Source organism: Callithrix jacchus, chromosome X (assembly GCF_049354715.1).
Source record: "Callithrix jacchus isolate 240 chromosome X, calJac240_pri, whole genome shotgun sequence".
In the NCBI taxonomy this organism is placed as follows: Eukaryota; Metazoa; Chordata; class Mammalia; order Primates; family Cebidae; genus Callithrix; species Callithrix jacchus.
In genome coordinates, this window is record NC_133524.1 from 116,601,038 (window position 1) to 116,613,860 (window position 12,823).

Genomic DNA, 12,823 nt, shown 5'->3' on the forward strand with positions numbered 1-12,823 from the left:
AATGGCCAGTGAGGTAATACATTTCATCACATTGGTTTGCATCTTTTTTGCTTGACTTATCCTTTTTCATCATCCCTGTTGCCTTGGGCTTGCATACACTCAAATGGTTAGTACTTGAATTATTGCTCAGACTCTGTATTCTAGAGGACCCTGGCAAAAACATTTGATATTAGAAGTGGTTGTACAAAACAGACAGAATAGGATTTTGGAATTGTATTATTCACTTGGTCTAAAAGCAATAGGGACCCTATTGCTGGTGGTAAGTGGTATGTATGGCCACAACCCTGGCATGAAGTGACATTGCAAATACTTGAGCTCTCTCCTGTGGTATGCACTATTTTATTAGAATGACATGTAGGTGGAGGGCAAGATATGGGGAGGTTGAGTGGCTGTGATGCCTAACTGATATATAAACAATAATATTAATAAGGATTTTGGAGTAGAGTGTCTCATTTGAAGGCAGTAGAAGCTCTGCCTGCATAGCAGCTTTAGCGGAGAGTCTTACCTCCCACAGTGGTAGGGACAGAATGTACTAAAAACCAGACTCAAAATCTGATAATAAGGTTGACAGAATTACGAAGAGGACTAAATGTCCAACCTTGTCAGGCTCATTAAGCCAAAATCAGATAGGAAAAGAATGGAACATGGAGATCTGGGATTTATATAAGCCCAAGTGTTATGACATCCCAAATTTTTCTCTCTCTCTTTTTTTAATAGTAGAAGCAACTCTTTTCTCTTGCCAGAGAAGAATAACTTCTCTTTTCATGGAGACAAGGTAATGATTTCACATAAAGAAGGTTCCTGTGAGACAGTATTTCTTTTTCTCAAGATCCACCCCACCACCCTCATTGCCTCCTGGTAAGTAACCAGAAATCAGATCTCAGCACATCTTGGACAGGGAAGCAATTATTTTGTGCTTTTTAATGAGGAGAGTCAAAAGCAACTCACAATCTCAAAAACATCTGAATTATTTGCATGCAGGAAGCCAGACGTACACACAAAATGTATACTGTATGATTTCATTTATGTGAATTTCAGTCTTGCTGCTTGTTATTGCCCTGATCAGAGTTTCTATTTCCTCCTTGTTTAATCTAGAAGGGTTGTATATTTCCAGGAATGTATCCCTCTCTTCTAGGTTTTCTAGTTTATGCACATAAAGGTGTTCATAATAGCCTTGAATGATATTTGTATTTATACGAATATGAATAGAATTTCTTAAGACATTTCTGGCTGACTACACCAGATTTTACTATGTAGACACAACATACAACATAATACTTGTATGTATGCATAAACACACTTAAACATATGTATATATCTATATACACACTCATGTACAATCTTATAACTTTTGTTTTCAAATTTTAGCCATGAGATAATAATACAAACTCATCAGTTTATAAATTATAATTATATCAAAATTATGCTTCTTACAAAATATGACCTGCTCAAAAGGTTAAACTTTACTTGCCCTAATTGGTAAATCTAAAGAAGGCTGTAGACCAAAATTTTGAATAAAGCAGCTTGATTTAAAAAAAAAAAAATCCCTTTTGTCTTTTATCCCCTTTTTTTCAGATTCAAATGAATATAGGGTTAAGATTTTAGTGTGTACATTCTAGTTAGAACTATCTAAATTGTATAAAGAAACCCAAATCTTCAAGTAGTCTTAAATTTTTAGTAACAAATCTATCTTTTGTTTGTTGGTTTGGTTTGCTTGACAAGTTAATGTGAGCAGGGAAGCATCTTACTAGTTTTTGTTTTTTCTGGCTTTTTTTGGCCCCTGCATGGCAGACAAAGCAATTTTTATGTTGGACAAAGATAGCTTACATTGTAATTGCTCGGAGCTTAAGATTTTGTTCTATTTGAGTAGAGAGGCTTTTACAGACATTTTCTAGTTCTATTTCTTATAGAATATTAATTCTTCAATTAACTGTTCTATCACCCTAAGCTTTTGTTATTTACACAAACCTAAATTTATATTAAAAGGGATGTCTCTTAGGTCTAGGTTGTTCATGGCCATAGAGATGTTGTAATTTGTAAAGCTGTTAATTTGAAAACCTTTTAAGACCTTTTATTTCTTGGCTGGAACAGCGTAAGTTGTGAGTTTATCTCAATACCAGTAGAAAAGTCAGCAGATTCAAAACAGGTAGAAAAACAGAGAGATAGAGAACTTAGAAGGCTCTATATATTAACTCTATAGTTGGTTTCAGTTTTTTGTTGTTGTTTTTGTTTTTTAACAAGCTCAAAGAGTTTATATAATGGCCGTTGAGCTCTGAATTTTCTTGATGTAGTTTTCCCATTAATTTAAACATGTGAACTAGGCTGGGCATGATGTCTCACACGTATAATCCTGGAAGTTTGGGAGGCTGAGTCAGGCAGATCACTTGAGGTCAGGAGTTCAAAATCAGCTTGGCCAACATGGTGAAACCCCTGTCTCTACTAAAAATATGCAAAATTAGCTGGTTGTGGTGGCATGTGCCTGTAATCCCAGCTACTCTGGAGGCCGAGGCAGGAGAATTGCTTGAACCTGGAAGGCAGAGGTTGCAGTGAGCTGAGGTTGTCCACTACTCCAGCCTGGACGACAGAGTGGGACTCCATCTCAGAAACAAAAACAGAAACAAAAAAACATGTGCACTAGAATCTCTAATATACCTGGCTGAAATCTCTGAAAACCTGGCATGCCTTAATGTTTAAGAATCTCCTTCCATTTCTTACTAAGCTCTTGAAAGCAAAGAAAATCTTATAAATCCTGTCAGAGACTGTCAGGAGTTTGGACTAGTGTTTTACATGGTGGTGATCATCCTAGTGGCTTTTAAGTAATTTTAGTTTTATTATGGTTTTTGTTCTTTTTGGAGAGATTGGGGTCTTAGTTTGTTGCCCAGGCTGTTTTCAAACTCCTGGCTTTAAGTGATCCTCCTGTTTTGACCTCCCAAACTGCTGGGATTACAGGTATGAACCACCATGCCCAGCCAACCTAGTGGCTTTTGACCAGCCTCCTTGTGCCCACCATTTACAATTTTTTTGCTCTCAGAAGATTTTTAGAAACAAGAAAAAAGTAACAAATCATTTATAGAGATGCAAAACCAAACCAAAATGAAATCAAAATTTAAGTGCTCATAAGAACTTTAAATGAAGAACGGCAATCAAATAAAATATAAAGTAGGTGTGTAGAAAGAATCACAAGTAAATTCACCAGAAAAGACATGTCTCTCAGACAGCACATAACTTCTATAGAAACTAGAATACCCAAACCAGAAGGACATTGTCTTTATATTAGAAAGGACTTGCTAGACAAGGCAAAAAGTCTTTTATCATCCCAGGAGGGATGCATCTCTTATTAAGGTGGCCTTATTACCAAGTCCTGAATAAAGTAAAAAATCCTCTACCAAAAAGAGGGAGGCATGGCCTGACAGAAGGCTTATCGGGGCAGAAAAAGTAGGTTGCAGAAGCAGAGAGCTTAAAGGGCTCAAGTGAGTACTGCACACTAGTTCCAACAATCACCAATTCCTTCTGATAGAGATCTTTTTCAGGTCCCACTTCTGGACACCATTTATGTTAACCTAAATAACACACAGAGAGAGGCCCTCCAAAAGAAAATGATGTGTATTCAGGAATAGAGCATTGCAATGGTAATACATGTCATAGTAAACTATGTACGTATTTGGGGAGGTAGATGAAGACAAAGTTTTTTAAAGAAAAATGAGGATTACTTGCTTGGAGATAATTATCCTTGGCTACAAGGACTGGTAATAAGGGTGGCATCACTCCAAGGCTGGACAGGCAGTTGCTGGGCAGATACCCTTGCAGAAGCATTTTTGTGTATGTAAGGTTGTGATGGCCTTTGTGCAAGGTTGTGGATTTTGCAGTCTTCTGTGAAAGTTCTTGTTATCTGTCATTTATGCATGAGAATCCTCCCTTCATGGTCTTTCCTGGGTCTGTCAAGTGTGTTTTAAAAATTATACTTTAAGTTCTGGGATACATGTGCAGAATGTGCAGGTTTGTTACATAGGAATGCATGTGCCATGGTGGTTTGCTGCATCCATCAGCCCGTCATCTATCAGGTATTTCTCCTAATGCTATCCTTCCCCGTAGTCCTCCACCCGCCTACAGGCTCCAGTGTGTGATGTTCCCCTCCCTGTGTCTATGTGTTTTCATTGTTCAACTCCCACTTGTGAGTGAGAACACGCAGTGTTTGGTTTTCTGCTCTTGTGTTAGTTTGCTGAAAATGATGGTTTCCAGCTTTATCCATGTCCCTACAAAGGACATGATCTCATCCTTTTTTATGGCTGCATAGTATTTCATGGTGTATATGTGCCACATTTTCTTTATCCAGTTTATCATTGAGGTACTTTTTTTTTAAACACAGTGACTCCATTTTGATTTTGAGAACTTTCACAGGAGTTCCCTACACTATTGTTTTCATAGATGTCACCTGGATCTTTTTCCTTATTTTTAATGACCTTGGCAGTTTGGGGGGTGTACTGATTGATTAGGTATTTTTTCGAATGTTCCTTCAGTGATATTTGTATTATGTTTTGCTCATAATTAGGCTGGGGCTGTGGGATTTGGAAGGAACTCCACAGAAGTAAAGTGCCATTTTGATCACATCATATGACTGGCATGTACTATCAACATGACTTATCACCATTAAGAAAAGTGAAAGGAGAATGTAGTGATTTAGGGGTTTGGGCTCTCAAGTCAAACACACCTGAATTCAAACCCTAACTCCTCCACTTGCTTAGAGCTTTTCTGAACTTCAGAACTTTTCTGAGCTTCAGTTTTCTCATGTGTAAACCAGGTATAATAGTAGTAGCTACCTCATAGGGTTACTGTGGAGAATCACAGGAGAAGATCCATGTGAAGTGATTAACATGATGTCTTGCACATAGTAAGTACTCAATATAGGTGAATTAGTAGAATAAGAGGATGTGTGTTTATGTGAAAGGTGGGTATATACAAGAAAGATGTATCAATTAGTATTAGGATCTGAAATAATTTTTATTATTTAAAGCCATAATTTTATTGAAAGATTTGATGGGAACCCCAGAGTTCCATGGGGAGATATTAGATAAAGTGGGAAATTTTATACAGTGGGGCATTACTCTGGAGGACAGGCATAGATGGTTACTGTAGTTTGAGTTTCTAGGTAGCTAGGGGCTAGTATAAGGAAGGCCTGACATTATATTATATTTGCGGTCAGGGAAGGAGCCTAGAAGAAAAGAAAGGGGTGACAAGTATGTAGTAGTTAAAAGCACTACTATTGAAATCATACAAACCAAGGATCAAATCCTAGCTTTCCATTCGCAGGCTTTGTGACCTTGGGTAAAGTGACTTAACTTCTCTCAGCTGAAGTTTCCTCATCTGTAAAATGGAGACAGTAAATTGCGTATTATATGAGGTAATCCATGTGAATGATGCAGAACATTTGGTGTCACATAGTGTTCAGTGGATATTAGTTGCTCTTTACTACCTTACAATTGTCACTTGGTATGGGGACACCCAACAGAAGTCATAGATCTTCAAATCAGAGAGGATTTTGTGCCAAGAATTGGCTTTAGGAAGCTTTGCCTTTCAAGATGGAGGATGTTTTGAGCTCCTCTTTCTAATGACAGTTTCTGGCTCAGGCCTGCTGCAAGCTGCACTAGAGGTGGGGTACTTTTGTGATATGTGTGATGGCTAAAAATCTTTTTCTTAAAAAAAAAAAAAAACTTTGGGCTGGGTGTGGTGGCTCACACCTGTAATCCCAGCACTTTGGGAGGCCCAGGTGGGCAGATCATGAGGTCAGGAGACCATCCTGTCTAACACAGTGAAAACCTGTCTCCACTAAAAATACAAAATATTAGCTGGGCGTGGTGCCATGTGCCTGTAGTCCCAGCTACTCGGGAGCCTGAGGCAGGAGAATCACTTGAACCTGGGAGGCGGAAGTTGCGCTGAGCCGAGATCCAGCCACTACACTATAACCTAAGCAACAAGAGCAAAATTCCATGTCAAAAAAAAAAAAAAAAAAAGAAAGAAAGGAAATTTCATTGTACAACAAGAAAGAAAATGGAAACCACATGGAAAATTTAGCCCATTCCAATACGTTCTTAGTCTCCCATTCTACATATTGCTAGGGGGGCCTCTTCTGCAGATGATGGCTGAGAATATCCTCTGTAGAGCAATAAATCACAGGAACATTAAATGGATCCTTGCAGCTGCACCAGGGGTAGTTAAAGGCCTATTCAAGAAAAGGGCTTATGTGGAGGGGAGTTTTTCCTCCTTCTTTTAAAAAGCCACCTGTACCATTTCTGTCTTGGTTTTTAAGCGGTTGATTTTAAGGCATAATTTTCTTCCCCTAATTCTATTTACGATGTACAAATAGTCCTTTGTTAATAGGGAAGGGAAAAAAATACACAAACTCAAATGCCAAACCTAATTAAGGCTCTTTAAAGAAAGTGTGCCTCTTTAACTTTCCAACTTCCTTTCTGAGTTAGTAATTTAGGGACTGGACAAGACACAGGTGGAAGGAATTGCTTCATTAACAGCTGGCGCAAAATCTCTCACATTCCTGGAAGTGCACCAGTTCAGGGTACAGAACTATCTGAGGGAACCAGGCTAGTCTGGAAAGAGCACGTATTGTAATCTAAATTTTTTTCCTATTGATTGGCAAAATCCCAAAAGTTCTGTGAGGCAAGGAGAGATAGCTTTGAGGAAAAAATTGGAACCAGATTATGTAATCCAGATGTTGAAAATAAGGCTCTGAGAATGGAGGGAAAGAAAAAAACCCTTTTATTATAAACCAAGCCTTGAGGGGAAAATTCAATTTCTTTATGAACTAGACTTTGAGGAGGAAAAATACTTTCATTGTAATCATGTCAATTCTAGTTACCGTCACATAATGAGGCTAACTGTGCAATTTGGTGAAGATGATGATCAGCTATGTAGAATGATTTAAAGAGTTCCAGAGCTGCTTTCTCTCTATGGTAAAGACATCCCTACTCAGAGGTCATAGTGCCCAATATCCCTTCATCAGCTGTTCTTAACCCTTTTTTTGGTCAAGGACTTGCTTTAGAAGAATCTGGTGAAAACCACCGACTTTTTCCTACAGAAAAATGACTGCACATGTGTATACACATCAGCATACATTTTCATGAGGTTCACAGACTCCTGTGAACAGCCCTGTGGAGTTTTTGAACAGTCAGCATTTCTCATAGTTCATTTTTTTTTTTTTTTTGAGATGGAGTCTTGCTCTGTCACCCAGGCTAGTGTGCTGTGGCATGAACTTGGCTCACTGCAACCTCCGTCTCCTGGGTTCAAGCAATTCTCTTGCCTCAACCTCCTGAGTAGCTGGGATTACAGGCATATGCCACCATGCCCAGCTAATTTTTGTATTTTTAGTAGAGACAAGGTCTCACCATATTGACCAGGCTGGTCTTGAACTCCTGACCTCAGGTGATCCACCCATCTGGGCCTCCCAAAGTGCTGGGATTATAGGCATGAGCCACCATGCCTAGCCTCATAGTTCATTTTCAAGAGCCACATAATGAGTATCCTGGGCTGGCCATAGTGGCTCATGCCTGTAATCCCAACATTTTGGGAGGCCAAGGTTGGAGAAGTACTTGAGGCCAGGAGTTTGAGACCAGCCTGGGCTACATAGCAAGACCCCATCTTGACAAGATACACAAAAAAATTAGTTGAGTGTGGTAGTGCACACCTGTAGTCCCAGCTACTTGGGAGGCTGAAGCAGAAAAGTCACTTGAATCCAGGACTTTGAGGCTGCAGTAAGCCATGATTGTGCCACTGCACTCTAGCCTGGGTGGAAGAGCATGACTCTGTTTCTCTTTCTCAGGAAAAAAAAGGGCACCCTGCTGACACAGACCACCTGTGAGGTAAACTAAAATGAAGCTCCATCATATTTTTCATTTCACCATCACATTAAAGTATTATTTAAAATAATGTACTTAATAATGGTTTTATATTAAGGAAAGAGATGATATTTAGGGTCAATAATTCACCAAGGTATATAGGTCTACTTTGGTGACACACAGCTTGATCACAAATTAGCTTCTGTGTCGAGTTGATTTCTTTCCTTCCTATTTCTATTAAATTTTAAAAAGTCAAGCTTTAAAGCACTTTAAAATGCTTTAAATGCTCCAGAATATTACGTGATAGGTGAAATAAGAATGCTACAAAATTTTTAAACTATTTGTCTTAGTTGGGTTCCTCCAGAGCAGTCTCAGGGAAGGATATGGGTTCAGTTAGTATACTTAGGGTGTTACTCCCAGAAGCAGGAGTGAGGTAGCAAGGAGAATTAGAGAAGGAAGAAAAACCAATGCAAAGGTGCATTATGAGGTTGCTGCACTGGGCAACAAGGGCTGAATTCTGGCTAGACTTCTTGTGGGGTGAAGACATAAAACCTCTCCCAGAACTCTCCCTCTGATGGATGAGAGGCTACAGCTCTCATCTACCAGTTCTTATCCCCCTCATTTGAAGGTTATCTCCAAAGGTTGGGATGTGTTTTCATGTGGATTGGCTTTCGAGAAGGCCTTGGGGCAGAAGCAGAAGAGAGAAACTTGATCTTGATGGGGGATACTGTTTGTTACGGCGATGTGATTCTGAGTTTGTATAGAACTGTCTATCCCAGCTCTGGTTGAGCAAGGTGGAGAAAGAGCCTGTGATGTAGGGTACCAGAAGCATTTATTCCACTACTGAATCTGGGTAGTGAATACCTGGACATTCATTATCCTATTTACTCTACTTTTGTATATGTTTGAAGTTTTTCATAATAAAAAGTTAAAAATCCCAATTCAGAATTCTAGGTCATTGGGAACTGCCTCAAGTATCTAGTGGCCTCATAGAGTTTTGGATGTTTGGAGGAAACATGGGCCTAGATATTGCAAGGACAGTTCCCTGATAACACTTTGAAATACTGCATCAGAGACTAAAGTCCCTGAATAAATCACATTAAAAGACTCGGAAGATAGGATAGTTGAACTTGGGAAACAGATGGGTGTGGATTCCTAAATTACTACTTTGATTGCATTTAGTTCAAGAAAGTGTGGTTACAAGTTCTACTGAAAGACGTGAATGTGATATTTACATATACCCAATAATATATAGTCCATTTTTTTCTTCAAGAGGTGAATAAAATCTCCATATGTTGGGACAGAATCAAATTCTTAGTGACAAAACTGTTTGCACCATAGTTCAGTCTTCTTAAAAAATTCTGGTTATTTTATCTTTAACATTATACATGGGAATATTTCACCACTGAACTAATAATTACAGGTTCTTTAATATTCTGAAAATATGGCTATAAAATATGTCTTGAGCAAAGCATTTGAGTCTGAGAAATGCTCTTTAGTGGCATTATCATTTTCATAAGGTCCCTTTCTTTATCCCTTGTATCAAAAACTTATAGGAGAGCGGCTTCTCTCAACAGCTGGCATGCATAGTGTGGAAAAGTAGAGGTTAGTATTTACTGATTATTTCTTTGTACAGCATGCTGGGAAGGCATCTCCTTACGGGCCACACTTTTATTATACTCACAATGTTCGTTTTGTTCAATACTGAATTGTGATCCGAAGGCATATTGCTGATCATTGTTAGTTAATCAAGCCTTGAATGGCTTCACATTTGGGTGCAATCTCTATCATTTGCAACAGATTTCTGGGCTACAGTTATGGCTAATGCTCTTCAGCACTGGCTGTGTCCCTTTTCCAATCTACTTCATGACTCATTTAAAAAAACACTTGTTAACGAAATTAAAAACCTTTTCTCTTATGAGGAGAAATGAGAACACTCCTATATTGCTGGTGGCAATGTAAAATGGTACAGCTACTCCAGAAAAGAGTTGGACAGTTTCTTATGAAACCAAACATACAACCATACAACCCAGCAATTACCCTCATGGGCATTTATCCCAGAGATATGAAAACTTACATTCATATAAGAACCTGTACACAAATGTTCACAGCAGCGTGTTCCTGATAGACCCCAACTGGAAACAACCCAAATGTCCTTCACCATGTGAATGGTTAAGGAAACTATGGTATATCCATATCATAGAATGCTACTCACAAATGAAAAGGAACATATTATTGATATGTGCAACATCTTGAGTAGATCTACAAAAATTCTACTAAGTGAAAAAAGGCAATGCCTCAATTATATATGATTCCAAATGTATAACATCCTTGAGATGATAAAATTATAAAAATGGAGAACATGTGAGTGGTTGCTAGGAGTTAAGAAGAGAGTGGAGGTAGATATAGTGGGTGTGGCTATAAAAGCGCAACATGAGGGATCCTTGCAGTGATGGAACCATTCTATATCTTGACTGTATCAATGCCAATATCCTGGTTGTGATACTGTGTGGTACGTTGGGGGAAACTGGGAAAATGGTATATGGTTTCTCTTTGCAGTATTTCTTACAACAACTGCATGAAAATCCATATCTAAAGTAACAAGTGTAATTCTTGAAAACCCTTTTCTCTTTTATCATGGATTTCAGGGTCAAAAATGTTGTGGAGTGTGTCTCGGGTGTATGTGTGTGTGTGTGTACATACCATTCCTACACCAAGAGTTTGTGCATCAGTGGTTTTGTCTGTCTCTAAAGTAGAATATCTGCTGGTGTCCACAGGTGATAATAATTGCCTTTTAATATTGTGTGTCATAGGTATTACGGATATCCTATGATGTTGTTATTAAACTTTTGCTGATGACTCACTCTGCTTTCTCTAAGTCATTTTGTTATTGATATTGTGCCTAGTTTTATAACCTTCTTGGCAATAGAGTGATTTGTACTTGTTTTGCCAACGGGTCTAACAACTTTGAATGACACCCCCATAGCTTTAGTATCTTCCCTGCCTTTGTCACAATATTCATCAACTTCAGACAGCAAAGAATCACTTCGTGCTTGCTCTCAAAATATTCAATTGGTTTATCACAGAGTTAACTGTACTTTGATTAATAATTATGTAAAAGCGGCCACAGGCCGAGGAGAGCTCTGGGTGGCCAGCCGAAGACCTGGGCCTTCGTGGGCTTCAGCTACCGTGCGGGGATGAGCGGGTCCCTCCGCAGAGCGGTTGGCTGGGGTGCGGGCAGTGGTGGCTCGGCAGAGCAGCTGGAGCGCTGGTGAAGAAGAACAAAGTGGTTGTCTTCCCTCGAGGGGATGGTGGAGCAGCTCCAGTGCGGCCTCAGCAACGCTGTGGTTCAGATCCTGTGGCTGCACAGCGTCCGCAACTACGTGCCCTACAAAGTGCTGGATGACCCTGAGCTGTGACAAGGCATTAAAGATATTCCAACTGGCTCACCATCCCACAAATGTACCTCCACGGCGAGTTGATGCGGGCTGTGACATTCTTTTGCTGATGCACCAGAATGGGGATCTGCTGGAAGAATCGAAAAAGCTAGGGATCCGCTCCGCCCTTTTAGACGAAAAGAAAGACCACGACTCAAAGTGCGGGGTAGCTGGGTCCTCAATGAATAGAGAGGGAGCCCTTCATGTCAGAGACTCATGGCCAGAAAAGCCTTACCGATTTTGGTTTTCACTACTGAGACAACTGCTTGCTCTGATCATTTCAGTTCGTGAGCAGTTGGGTGATTTTAGTTTGGTGTGTGGGCTAAGCATATTTTATTGTGAACTTAATTACAACCATTGCTCTATAATAATTCAATGTCTTACTATGAAATTGCTGTAAATAAAATTTATTCCTCTATTGCTATTTATTCTTTGCCTGATTCAGGAGTTAAACTTGGAGCTTTGGAATCATTATTCATGGTCCTTCTGCAAATGTGTCAGTCTGCAAAGACAATATCTCCCCCTAAATTATGTATAGCTTCTTCTGTTATGGAAAACGGTGGACAAACGAGAAACTGTGATAACTGGGGAGTTAAAAAAAAAATAAACTGCCAACACAGGAAAAAAATTACATGAAAGGTTTGATGACTTCATGCTACAATTTGATCCATTTTATTCTAAAAAGCGTGCTGGAGACTGGGACAAATGGATGGCAGGTCTAATGAAGGCAATTTTTCAGGTATTTATCTTCTTCATATTTGCATTTTGGATGGCTTGTATGATATTGTCACACACACACACACAGGCTTATTTCTCCTAGCACATAGAGATTCACATTCTGCGTTTGTACTGGAGACCTGTTCACTATTTATGTTTATGGTGTTTACTGAGTTGTCACATTTAATACATTATTTTTATAGTTCCTTTAATATTTAGCAAACCCCTTGTTTCCTTAGTAAAGTTTATTTTTCCAACATAAAAGTAATATAAAACTTGGAAACTACAGCAAAATAAAAAGAGGAAAAAATCAACGTAATTTTATTGCCCCAAAAATCACATTGACATTTTTGTCTTCTAATAGAGATTTTCTTCATTTTTTTATTTGCTCGCTTTGTTGATAGCTTGAGAGGCCTTCAAATTCCCATGTACCTGAGTTATCAAAATTTCTAAATCTGGTGGGTTCTTAGCCTTAGAGTCCCAAGAATGCCATAAGATACATCCTGGCAGGGCAGTGGCCAGAGGGGCTGGTCTGGACAGGGTGACAGAGGCCCTGATGTCTCAGGGAAAAGCACTCAGCATGAGCCAGTATTCTGCACAAGGGTAACCTGGTCCAGAAGGAAGTTTTTGTGGGCTCGGTTCCCACCCTCGTGGTCGCATCACAATGACACAGCAGGAAGAGGCGTCTCCAGAGCCCAGGTCTCTTATAGGAAAGTGTTGTCAGAGGCTGCTGCATGGGCCGGCAGTCCATCACATTGAGTTAGCAGCAGCATTCCAACCCACAGGATTTGTTCACAGGCTGGAATGCTGGCCTCAGGGCTGGGC

General features: G+C 39.4%; 1 long non-coding RNA gene across 1 annotated transcript in view; it reads left to right on the forward strand.

The window, feature by feature from the left end:
* The first annotated feature begins 738 nt into the window (after nt 1-738).
* The window catches only part of LOC108589962 (uncharacterized), a 454,173-nt gene continuing 442,088 nt past the window's right edge, over nt 739-12,823 (forward strand). The window contains exon 1 of the long non-coding RNA XR_013531395.1: nt 739-858. This is a non-coding gene — a long non-coding RNA (uncharacterized LOC108589962). The remainder of the gene's footprint in view (nt 859-12,823) is intronic.